The 12,177-nt window shown below is 37.5% G+C and overlaps 1 protein-coding gene across 4 annotated transcripts in view; it reads right to left on the bottom strand.

Annotated features, from left to right (window-relative positions):
- Positions 1–12,177, bottom strand: part of LOC306843345 (FERM domain-containing protein 4A-like) — an 80,177-nt gene that overhangs the window by 45,989 nt on the left and 22,011 nt on the right. The window contains exon 1 of one of the 4 annotated variants that reach the window (XM_079374772.1): positions 1,836–2,228. The exons of 2 other annotated variants lie outside the window; for them this stretch is intronic. The gene's annotated coding sequence lies outside the window, so the exon portion shown is untranslated. Of the gene's footprint in view, positions 1–1,835; positions 2,229–12,177 lie in introns of those variants that run through there. One more of the 4 variants, XM_079374773.1, reaches the window with a different exon arrangement.

Below are 12,177 nucleotides of genomic sequence, written 5' to 3'. Positions count from 1 at the left end.
CGGTTTATCCGTACTAAATCCTAAGCTACATGTTAGCTTCACATACACTGTCAATGAGTAGTATGATGTGTAGAAGATAGAGATATAAGAGCATTTGAATTAGTGAACATCCAATTCAGATCATATCAGACACAGATATTAAACATGGTTGGAGGTGTCTGATGTCCTTGTGATGATTTAGACCGCCAGACACAATCCCATACACACAGCAAGGGAGCATTTAGCCATTATTTCCCCTTAATGCACAATGACAACAAAATGACAGTGCACCAAACAGACCAGACATGCACATGGCCACCACAAAGCCAGAAAAATCAATGTTCATCACAAATTCAAGCACGAAATAAGTCTCATGGTGCAGACTGACAAATGATAAAATCTAGGCGACTACAGGTCTGGTTTTCATGCCTGACCGTGTGTGCTAGAGTACATCAGCCAGCTGACACTGCTGCCCTGCAGTGCAGACATCACAGGCTGAGCAGCACAGAAAAAAGACATCCGTCACCCTGAACCAGCAGGACCACAGCTGCCTAGATAGACACAGCCCGGTCTGCTTTGTTTACTGTCTGTAGACAGACCCCAATTCCAGGCTGTGCCTCAAAAAATGGGCTGGCTATCTAGACAGCCTTTTCAGGCCATTTATGATGCCAAAAAATGTTGTTTAGGTCGGAGGGTCACATCTCTGCAGGATTTTGCATCCTATGAGGATGTCATAGGACACTGTTACTAAATCAAATAAAGCTGAACGCATCTATGAAGCCCAAAAATGTTGTTTAGGTAGTCTTCTCATTAGGTTATGAAACAGTCCTTTCTATGAGTAGGTCATAGGAAACTGCAACCACATTTATTAGTGGAATGTATCTATGAAGCCCAAAAATGCTCTACTGAGCTTATCTACACAGCATTTTTGGATCAATGCAGCTATGATGCTGTCTAGGTACGTTAGGCAGCTCACATCTAATTGGACACTGCATCAAAATAGACTAAAGTGAAACACATCATATGGGGTTGAAAAGTTTTTGAGACCAAATCAACATATCTTTCCATGAGAGTCATTACTATCAAATTTAATAAAGCAAAGACATAAAAAAACTGTTTAGGTAGGCATCCAGTTAAGACAGAGACACTATAGATTGATAGATAGCCCACAAAGGTAGGTTTCGAGACAGCGAATCCTTTCTATGAGACTGTCATAGCACATTTCCAGTAACTTAAATCTAATAAGGTAAGACTTAACACAACTGCATTGTTCAAGGATTTTAAGGATATGACCGTGATGGTCACATGCATGCAGTCCTCTCAAGTTCCTGTCACTATCCACAGCAGATCTGATCATATTCAGCTGTCAGCACAGGTTAACAGCCTTGGAAAAATGGATGAATGAGACTGAATGGGCAGCTATTGTGACCAAGCAAAGCAAATGAGCTAGCAAGTTTAGTATGCAAACTCCGTTAAAAGCAACATTAATAGTTTCTAAAAATCACCTTAAGGATGATGTTCATCAAATCAGATCAACATTATGAGAAAACGACGCAGTATTTCTCACATAACATGCCTCGGTGTTTCTGAGGTAAGTGGCTAGCAGGCTAGCTGCTGAACAATTTACACTCTGAGGACCCTTAAATCGGATTTAAACGACGATATCCTCCGTGTATTGTCACAAATCAGTGCTCTATATCGAGTTGACAGTAAAATGTGTGTATAACCGTTTAGTTAAGTAGAATACACAACGAAAACGCTGATTTAACGCATCCATCCTTCCATCGTCCCTCACTGACTGAAGCGGGAAGCGCGAGACCAGCGCATAACAAGCGCGAGACATGCGCGCGATTTACCTTTAAATCCCGCGTACGTGAATTCCTCGCCGAGATAATAAATAAATGGTCTCTAACAACAACAGTAATCCAAATGGGTTAAATCCGAAGAGAAAACGTTCACACGCCGGCCTAAATCATCCTCGCAATCAGCATCATCCATGTCGTTGTTGTGATCCCCGGTGAAGCTGCACAGGCGGAGCGGAGCGGACTGACAGCGGCGGTGCCAGCGCATCCCATCCCATCCCTCTCCGCTCTCAACGCGCTGTTTCACAGGGACCGCTGGCCCGCGTCCAGCAAGCAGCTCCGCACAACACTATACACTCACACACACACACACACACACACATACACACACACACACACACTTGCAGCCCCTCCTCCTCCTCCTCCTCCTCCTGCTGCTCCTCTTCCTCCGCCTTTCCTCCCGTGACACCGGCGACACACACACTTAGTCCCGCCTGACACCATCATCATTTTACACCTTTGTTGTTATTGTTACCTAAACTAAAATATTGTAATTCATTTTCATTAACTAAAATCAAATAGAATTAAAATAAAATGTAAGTATTAGAGGAAAAACTCTAACTTTGCAATTGGCGACTAATTTTCCAAAATTACTACAACTGAAAAATAAATAAAACCTAAATATACAAATAAATAATATAATGATAAAAAGCACAAACTAAAACTTCACTTAAAATTTGAAGTGAAAATAAATAAATAAAAGCTAATTGAAAATATTAATCAATACTAATAGGCAACATATTAATAAAATGTAACTGGATTACCAGGAATATGCAAGTGTTGCATCTGTCCAAAACTTACCACTTCACAACTATTTATTTAGACATGTATGGTTTTCTTAACCTTGAACTACTATTTAAATATCAGATGGAGATGCATGTCCAAAAACAGCATCATGTCTGAAAAGCATGGTACTTTTTGGAATTTCTATGATATCACCACAATATTATCTGACCTGATAAGTTTTTGTAAGGGTTGTTTTTTTTTTTTGGGGGGGGGGGGGGGGGGGGGGGGGGGGTACTATGGTAATGACATGTTTTGGCTCGGTTTTGAAAATGTACCCAGCAATACCATCATATTCATTGAAAACGGGGTGCAAATACCATGGTATGAATATGGTAACTATTCATTATGATAGCCTATATATCAAACATATAAATCTGCTGCATCTTCGCATATTATTGTGTGTACCTATATATGTGTACATAACGTAGAATGTGTACATAAGGTGTATAATGTGTATTGATAACTGTAAGTATGTCTAATAGTACACTGAGTATATGTATGTGAATATTACACATTGTCATCTGTATAAGTCTGTAAGTATGTATGGTAATGTTTATATGTAAATTGTTTCTGCACTTTCTGGAGCACGCTCTCAAGAATTTCACTCACCAAGGCACATGTGCTGTGGTGATGTGACAATAAAAGTGATTTGATTTGATCGTACTGAAGTATTAGGCTACCATCTTTAAGGGATTTACTGCAGTGTGGAAAAACATTAAAATATTTAAAAGAGTGGACAAGAAGGTGGATGGGATGCAAATTGTGAGCTCCTTGGTCTTGTGAAACTGCACACGCACACACACTCTGTGTGTGTAGAAGCTGACCAATGACTAACAGATCCACATCTGGATTTGCAGTAGAAACACAGCAGAAACATTTGGGAATGGGCTGAACTCTTTCTCTCCCTCTGCCTGACTTCTTCCGCCCCTCCGTTTCTAATTCAGATTTCCCTTCCCGTTTGGTTTGGCCACGGTGAACGAAAGAAGGGAAAAAGGAGAGAGAAAGGTTTGAAAGATGCTTTCAAACTGAACCCGACTGTTAGAGTCAGTTGATTTGTGTGAACTCCTTCACACAGACGTCTAACGGTCGTTTCACCACAAAGTCAACATTGCAGACGGTTCAACGAAAACTTTTACAAAAACTGGAAGGTGTTTTCCTTTTAAGGGTCATAGCCTGTGTGCATAAATTCTGCATAGCAATTCACAAGAGCTATTTCTATAATTCCCAGGCCATGATAAAGAATTACACAAAGAATTTGTTTTTCATATTTTTAAATTAGACACATTTATATCCCTATCTTAATGTAATACAGCTTGTCCATTTGTAAAAATGGTGTGCAATTAATTATTTATGGTTGTCTTGTGCCTTTAAACACAAGCAAAGACAAAATAATAGAAGGCAACATTTTCTGTCATCATTTGACATTTTTAGATGACATTTTCCTCCAAACTAAACAACATGAAGTTTACAAGTAAACCTATGCAAGTGCATTAATATGAATGTTTTGTAAGTATGCAAACCAGTAATTGAGGTAAGCATGTTATTTGTAATTCTGTTTAGCCAAAGATTAAAATTGGCCTTAACCTGGGGTTTAAAAGGAACCCAAGTTGTGTTAGGATTTAAAAAAAAACATTGCTGTAAAAATTGAATTGCCATGATGCAAAATCCCCACTGCATTACGTCTTACAATGATACAGCACAGAATCATTTCCACAGCCCTTGGTTTAACGATTTTCAGCCTTGCTTTAAATGCACTTGAACGATAGAGAGAAAGACTGCACTAAGGGTCAGGATTTTCCATCTCTCTTCATCACTCTCTCACGCATACTCATGGGAAGCCCTTTGAAAAGTAATTGAAAAACACTCCAAACATAATGCAAGTAGGCTGCAGGCTTACATTTCATTATGATTCAACTGCTGGTGATAACACCGTCAATAAACAAACACAAGCGTCTGAGGTCAGACGAATCTCTGTGTGTTTGTTGGATCTGATGACAGTCCGATCCATCATCTCTGATTTGAATCATTATGCACTCTTAAAAATAAAGGCTCTTTATTGGCATTGATCTTTCCAAGAACGTTTAACACCCATGGAACCTTTCCATTGCACAAAAATTGTTCTTTAGATTATTAAAAGGTTCTTTACACTAAAAATGTATGGTATTAGGAAATGTTAACTGAAAGTTCTTTGGGGAACCAATATGCAATGTAATGGCATCTATGGGTCCATGAAGAACCTTTAACATTCATGGAACCTTCTTGGTTCATTAGAATATTAAAATGAATATAAAAACAATGGTTCTTTGAAAAACTGTTCATTGAAAGGTTCTTTGAGAAACATAATGGAGGTAGTGCAAGGTGACTGAGAACCACAACATCCCGGCTGTTCGTATCGCTGCTGATTTTGGACATTCAGCCACAGCGGAAACACCTCTGTCCAACTTAAACAGTCCCTCATGATCTCTCTGCGCTCTCTAATACATATTTTAACTTCATTTATTGGCTCCTTCCTCTGGGCACATGTCCGAACAGTGTCACAAGAGCCCGTTGTTTAAAACATGGAGAGTGTGTGTGTATTTCTGTGTGTGGATGGAGGGGAACATTCATACAAAAGGAAACCCTTGATACTGTGGGGGCGTTTCGGAATAAATGAGAAAGTCCAGGCTCACACGACTGCGACTGCAGAGAGAGAAGGTCTAAAATAAACTTCTGAAAGACCAATCCTGCCCATGTCTGCCAGACCAAAGCCACAATTAGTTTAATACGCACTGTTTTTTGTGTCTAAAGTACAAGAAGAAGAGATTGCGATGTTCCCTGAGAAAATGAAAGGCTGAAATTTCCTTAAAACGCAGAAAAAAATATATGGGAAACTGACTTCTCTTGCCTTCCTCAATAAAGGAAATGTGGTTCTGGTTAGGAGTCTCTGAGTTTGGTTATTTCTGTCTCACTGCCTCAGGCTCGGAGACAACGCCGGGGTGTATGTGTGTGTATATTTCGAGGGGTTTGTTATTTTTCGGAAGGCGGTCACACGGGTTACACTTCTCCATCTGCGGACATAAGGACAGGTTATATGGCTGACGTAAACCGTAAAATTGGATGGAGGAAGGATTGAATGCTATTGTGCGTGTGTATGCACGTATACATGTGTAGTGAGGTTGTGGCTGTATGTGGCCAATAATGTTGGAACTAGATGTAAACAGAGCTGACCTATAATTGAATCAAGATGGAGTTCATCCCTTAACCTTTCTGTTAACATTCATGCACAGACTTTCATTTTTATCTAGGGAAAAGCAACATATACAATACCTTTCAAAAATGTGGGGTACTTTTACGCAGCAAAGACTGTGAAGACTTTTTAAACTGTAAAAATAATAAGAAATGTTTCTTGAGCAGCATCAGAATGAATTTTGAAGGATCATGTGACACTGAAGACTGGAGGAATGATTATGAAAATTCAGCTTTGCATCACAGAAATAAATAGCATTTTAAAAAATTAAATTGTAATAATATTTCACAACATTACTGTTTTTTCTGCATTTTTGATCAAATAAATGCAGTATTGGTGAGCATAAAAGTCTTAATTTACAGATTCTAAACTTTTGAATGATAGTGCAAAGATTATAGGACATTACAAGAGTCAGTCAAACTTCGGAGACTTAAAGAATATTAAAAAATATTAAAGGGACAGTTCATCCATGAATGAAAATTAGTTCACCATTGTCTCACTCTCACGTTGTTCTAATCATAAATGGGTTACTCTCTTCCATTGAACCCATAAAGATACATTTTGATGACTGTTTAAACTGCAGTTTCACATACAACAAATGCATATAACCCCTCCCCTCCTTTTAAATCGTGATGGATCAATCTATGTTTTCATTCATCCAAATTTCTCTATTTCAATCCATGAAAGAAAGAAAATCATATGACTTTGCAGCAACAGATTTTATTTTCATTCAAATAGACTACTGTGAATCGCTTTATGCTGTCTGTTTCATGCTGCAGTCATAAAATCTGCTGGGATGATAAACACAAAAACCGTCTACACCAAACCAAACCGTAGGCCCTTTCATGTGCCATGTTCTCATCATCGCCAGCTCAGGGACTGGGGGTGGACAAGCCACGGGGCTTTGGTGGGGTTCAGTTTTTAGGGTGTAGGATGTTGGCTGTGGGTGGAGGTTTTTTTAATGAATAATCTTAGTGGTTAACCTCCTTTAAATCACATCAAACATCCCCCACAGTCTCTGCAGTGAGCATGGGTGAGTGTGTGCTTGTGTTGATACTGAATTTGTGTAATTCTATACACAGAGTCTTCACGGATCCAGGTGTGAGTGAAGTTAACAGCAGAAATGTATGGTATTTTCCTTATGGGAAAGCCATGGATGTATTAGCCGTGGGTTATAAAAGAGTTTCAGATCTTTAAAGGGATTAAAGGAGTAATTGTGCACCGTAAAATAGTTATCCAACAACATTTTTGGGATGGACACCAAAGCACCTGTGTCTGTACAGGTGTGTATGTTATTGGACTACTGAGGATCATAACTGCGCTCAGATGTATGTGAGAATGTTATTGAATGGTCTAAAGAGACCTGTAACTTCTCTACATATAGAGGGCAGTTCAGAATAGGGGGCCATATGCACAAAGAGACTGGGAATGACTCTTTTTGTGCCTCATGTCTGTGCATGTGTGTGTTATGAGAGAAGAAAATGTGTTTCCAGTTAAATCTGTGAAAAAAAAAGCAACACACACCCACATGCGAGCACATCAAACGTGTGTGAGAGCTCTCCTGCTGTAATTTCACTGCATAGCTTTACTCCCATCTGGCCTATATACTACACACACACACACACACACAACCTAAACATCTAAAGCTTTATAGCCTACTAATACACGCACACACACACACACACACACAACCTAAACATCTAAAGCTTTATAGCCTACTAATACACGCACACACACACACACACACAAATATATCCCACTGTATACATTGGAAACACATGGAACAAATACATAAGATATAAGACCAGATAAACATTTGAGTTGATAATGTTTACTGGAACATATTCATCTACAGTTTTATTTGAATTTTTCCATGTTTTCTATGTGATTGTAAAGGTTTCTCTGTTAAAAGCTGAGTCATTCTGTTCTCACGCCTTTTTGAATATTGATTGAGGGAAGAACTACTGAATGCAAATCCATCTCTGGCAAACAGAAACTGACCCTGCTGTGAATGTGTATGAGAGACAAAGACACGCTTAGGAATAAGTTATATCTAGACAAATATGTACTTGGCAAGTGAATTCCAATAAAAAAATTGTTACAGTATTTAATATTATGCATATGTATATGTGTGACATGCGGTTTAGGATATTAATTAGTTCATTTTGGGGATTTTTAAGTGACTTTTTCTCTGAAACATTAAATCAAGACATGAATCAAGTGGCTATAAACTCTTAAAGTGATTCAATGAATCACTGACTCAACCAATTTGTTCAAAAACACTGATTCATTCAGAAACAAAACAAGTGTCTGTCTTTATGAGTGAGTCAATTTATCATTCAGTCAACCAGTTCTTTTACATTTCAGAAACAAATCAAGTGACCATCTGAATGAGTGATTCAATGAATCATTTACTCGCGCAATTTGTTAAAAAATGCTGATTCATTCAGAAACAAATCAAGGTGACAGCCAGTTTCGCAGGTGAAGTTTAGTATGCTCTATAGATATATATACCTAGATGCCTCATTATCAACTGTTTCTATGGGCCGCGATACATAAGCCATCCGCCATTTTTGGAACGGTCAGCGAATCTTTGAGCGCATTGACTGTGTGCGTCTACAACAGCAAGTTATACGCTTGTATATCTTTGAATATTCATTGATTATTATGGTGAATGCGAAACCTACACATATCTATGGTCTGCTAGTCATTCCACGGAAGAGGGGGCGGTGTCAGCAGAGCTCACTGGCATTTAAAGCAACATGGACTAGATCAGCGTGCTGAAAACAGAGCTGATTTTGACATAGGGAAAAAAGTGTTTTTTACTCTACCATTGAGAAATTTTAACCAACGTATGTTATAGACTTTTCATTAAGACCCTAAAGAATCATATCAACTTGTGTAAAATGGGCATCCGATTACCCCTTTAAAATCAACAACTAAAACCAATTTAAACATTGCCTTTTTAATTCTTGTCATATTTAAGGCCTCATATGATTTGTTAAGTTTCTTGGAATACTTTTAAATATGACATTGTTACACTGCAGGTCTATTTAAGTGAACTGGAAAAAGAGGTAAAGTGAGAAAAAACTGTGAAAAAAACAACAACATATAGGCTAGAGTTATGATTTATCATGCAGAACTTTGCTGAGCCAAAAAAAAAAAAAAACCTCTGTCCTATGCTCAGTGAAACAAAAGCTTTCATAAAAGTGTGCTATAATTGTCACCAGTCATAAGGGACAGGAAAAAGTCTGTGTAACACGAACAGATTGCTGACTCAGGAATTGCTTGAATCAATAAATGAGATCTCCTCTCACATGACTGTGTGTCTTTCATTGTGTGCATGTCAGCAGAATCCTATGATCTCTGAGAGTGTGAAAGTGTGTGTGTAAACCAGGACATAAACCTCAGAGAGTATATGAGTCAGTGGAGCAGCAGTGGAGCGTCACAAGACAGAGAAAGCTTACAACATCACTTACAGCAATGGAGTCTGTGCCTCTTACACACTCTGACCACAGACCACATCACTGCTCTCACCATATACGCCCACTCTGTACGCTCATCTTCACAGGCTGTGTATGTGTGTGTGTGTTTAATAAAGGGCTCTCCTGGGAATGAAGATCCATCGAAGAGGAACCCTTATCTAGGAAAGGTCTTAAAGAAAAAGTTCACTCCAAAAATGAAAATTGTGTATCATTACAGCCTCATGTTGTTCAGTTATTCAAAAGGAGACAAGATCATGCTGCTCTTTTCAATATTTACAGTGACAGATGACCAAAAACACTATATGAAGTGCAACAGAATGGGAGATTTTTGGTAAATAATCTGTGAATTTAGTCTGTTCCTTCTACTTTGTAAGAAGTGCAGACTAGTTTTAGAGTACTTTCATAATGCTTTTTATTTCTTTTTGAAGCCTGATTGAAATGAGAGTGAGTAAACAATTACATAATTTAACATTTTGGACTATTCCTTTAAATGTAATTGAAAAAACACTTTCTCTTTTCCCATCACTCTCAGAGTTGTTGAGCTGTTTTCTCATGCTGTGTTTTAGAGGAATGCTTTCATGCAGCACCGCTGGCTATTTCTGTATGAGAGAACATCTTTAGCCGGTCGAGCATTCTTGGGATTCTGAAGAAACTAGAGCAATTTGGAGTTTGTTGATAAAAGAGCGAGTGAAGGAGCATTCTGGGCCACACACACATCTGCAGTTTATTAAACTGAAATAGATATGTGTATGGACTTCAGGTGTTCCTGGATATAATGGACCCCGCAAGATAAACACACACATACATACACACACACACACACAACGCTCTGAATTGACAAATGTTTTATACCACCTAAGAACTGCTTATTTCCAACACCTGAACTGCCTATTTAGACAGTCCATTTCAAAAATAGAAACATTATGCTAACTTTTAGTTTGACAACATTCCTAGCAATGACAATTATGAATGCTTTCATTACTGCAAAGAAAAGATTTTTAAACAATGTAATCTTGTGGATGCACTAGAATTAAAATTTTGGACAATGTTATCATTATTTTCACGTTATAGCCAACAGCTGATTAATGGTCATATATATATATATATATATATATATATACACACACACACCCTATTTTGTCTAAATAAATCAAACATTGTTAACTAAAACTATATAATAATTTTTGGTCATTGAAATGAAGCTCAAATTATAATACTTCAAATAAAATTTAGAATAAATTAGATAAAAAAAACGAAGGGCCAGATTTACAAAACAGGGCAAATTAGCACGAGAGCGCAATTCCAAAACAACACTGATGGGCGTGGAAATTTCTGCGGGTGATTTACTGACAACGTGATTTACTGACAACGATTATGTGTTCTTCTGGCATTCCAAATTAATTCATACGTGTGGAAGAAATCATCTCCCTTCTACCACGTGCTCTCTATTCTCTGTGGTGCCTCCTCCTAGCAACAACAAATGCAGCCATTTCAAGCACAAAATAGTTTAAGACATGTTTTTTTGGGGCATTAAATAATGACGCAAATACCAGAAATTTGACCAGCGCAAATGTTAGTAAATTGTGTTGCGTGATTCATTTTAATACTCTCTTAAATCCAAATAGAAAAAAACTAAACAAAACAAAAAACACAGAAATTCCAAAAAGCACATGATGAAAAGAAATGATTAAAACAAAACAATGTTTAAAAGACAATTAAGAAATTAAAACTGAAAGCAAAAATGAAAGTTTTTAATTTAAAATATTAATATTATTCAAAATATTAAACTATAATAGCATATAAGCAACTAAATTAACTCTATATTAATTTTTAAGATTTGTTAAAGATCACATTTACCATTGTTAAATTATTTCAGATGACAGCAAATATGGTCTAAATGTAAAAATATAGTAAATGAACATGAACAATTAAATATCCTATGCCAGCCAGTATTTGAGAGAATATCTGAAACCATCCAATCTGAAAAAAAACAACAACTTTCTTATATCTTCCATTAGCCGATATGTAACAAATATGATTTGTTTCCTATTTCTATGCTTCTATGCTTTCATTTCAGTTAGGACAGACACTAGTTATGCAATAATATGACACACACACACAAAACTCCCTCAACAAAAGCATTTTCAGTTTAAAAGTGAATTTCTCACACACACACACACAGTCACGAGTACATCATCGTGTGTTGCTGTCATGGACTAAGTAGGCAGTTTCCAAATATCTGTTTCTCTCCTATTGTCCCTCACTCATTTATAATTAAACAAGTGAAAATCAATCACTTTGACCAGGCTGCTGCATAAATGCCCATCTCAACGGTTTCTCACTGAAGCTGTGATTGGTATGTCCAGGTCAGATGTTAGAACTGAGCCCTGATTGGCTGAATCTCTAATTGGCTGTGTTGTGCAGGCACTGCAGACACAATGAACTTCATGACCCATCACACAGTCTAACCAATACACAGAATATCAAACAGAAAGAGAGGAAATGAGTGGAAGAAGCTGGTCTTGACTACCCTTCATATCACTTTCTCAAACAGGAAGAAGCAACACTCACTCCCAGACACAATTATAATCAAAGTGAACTGCTGTTTACAACCCATTTTTTAATCTGTGAGGAATTAATTGGATAAATAAACATGGTAACTACATACAGTAGCAGAATGGTACCAGACCTGAGTGAAAGCTTGCTAAAAATCCTCACTACTTAAATCTACATTACCATAATAAACTTATTTTTTTTAAATAAATGAATGCAGAAAGAAAGAAAAGAAACCATGAGATTAAGACGGTGTATCTTATCAAGACTAGATATGCAAATTAGC

Source organism: Barbus barbus (assembly GCF_936440315.1).
Source record: "Barbus barbus genome assembly, chromosome: 23".
In the NCBI taxonomy this organism is placed as follows: Eukaryota; Metazoa; Chordata; class Actinopteri; order Cypriniformes; family Cyprinidae; genus Barbus; species Barbus barbus.
This window is presented reverse-complemented; position numbering and strand designations above follow the sequence as displayed.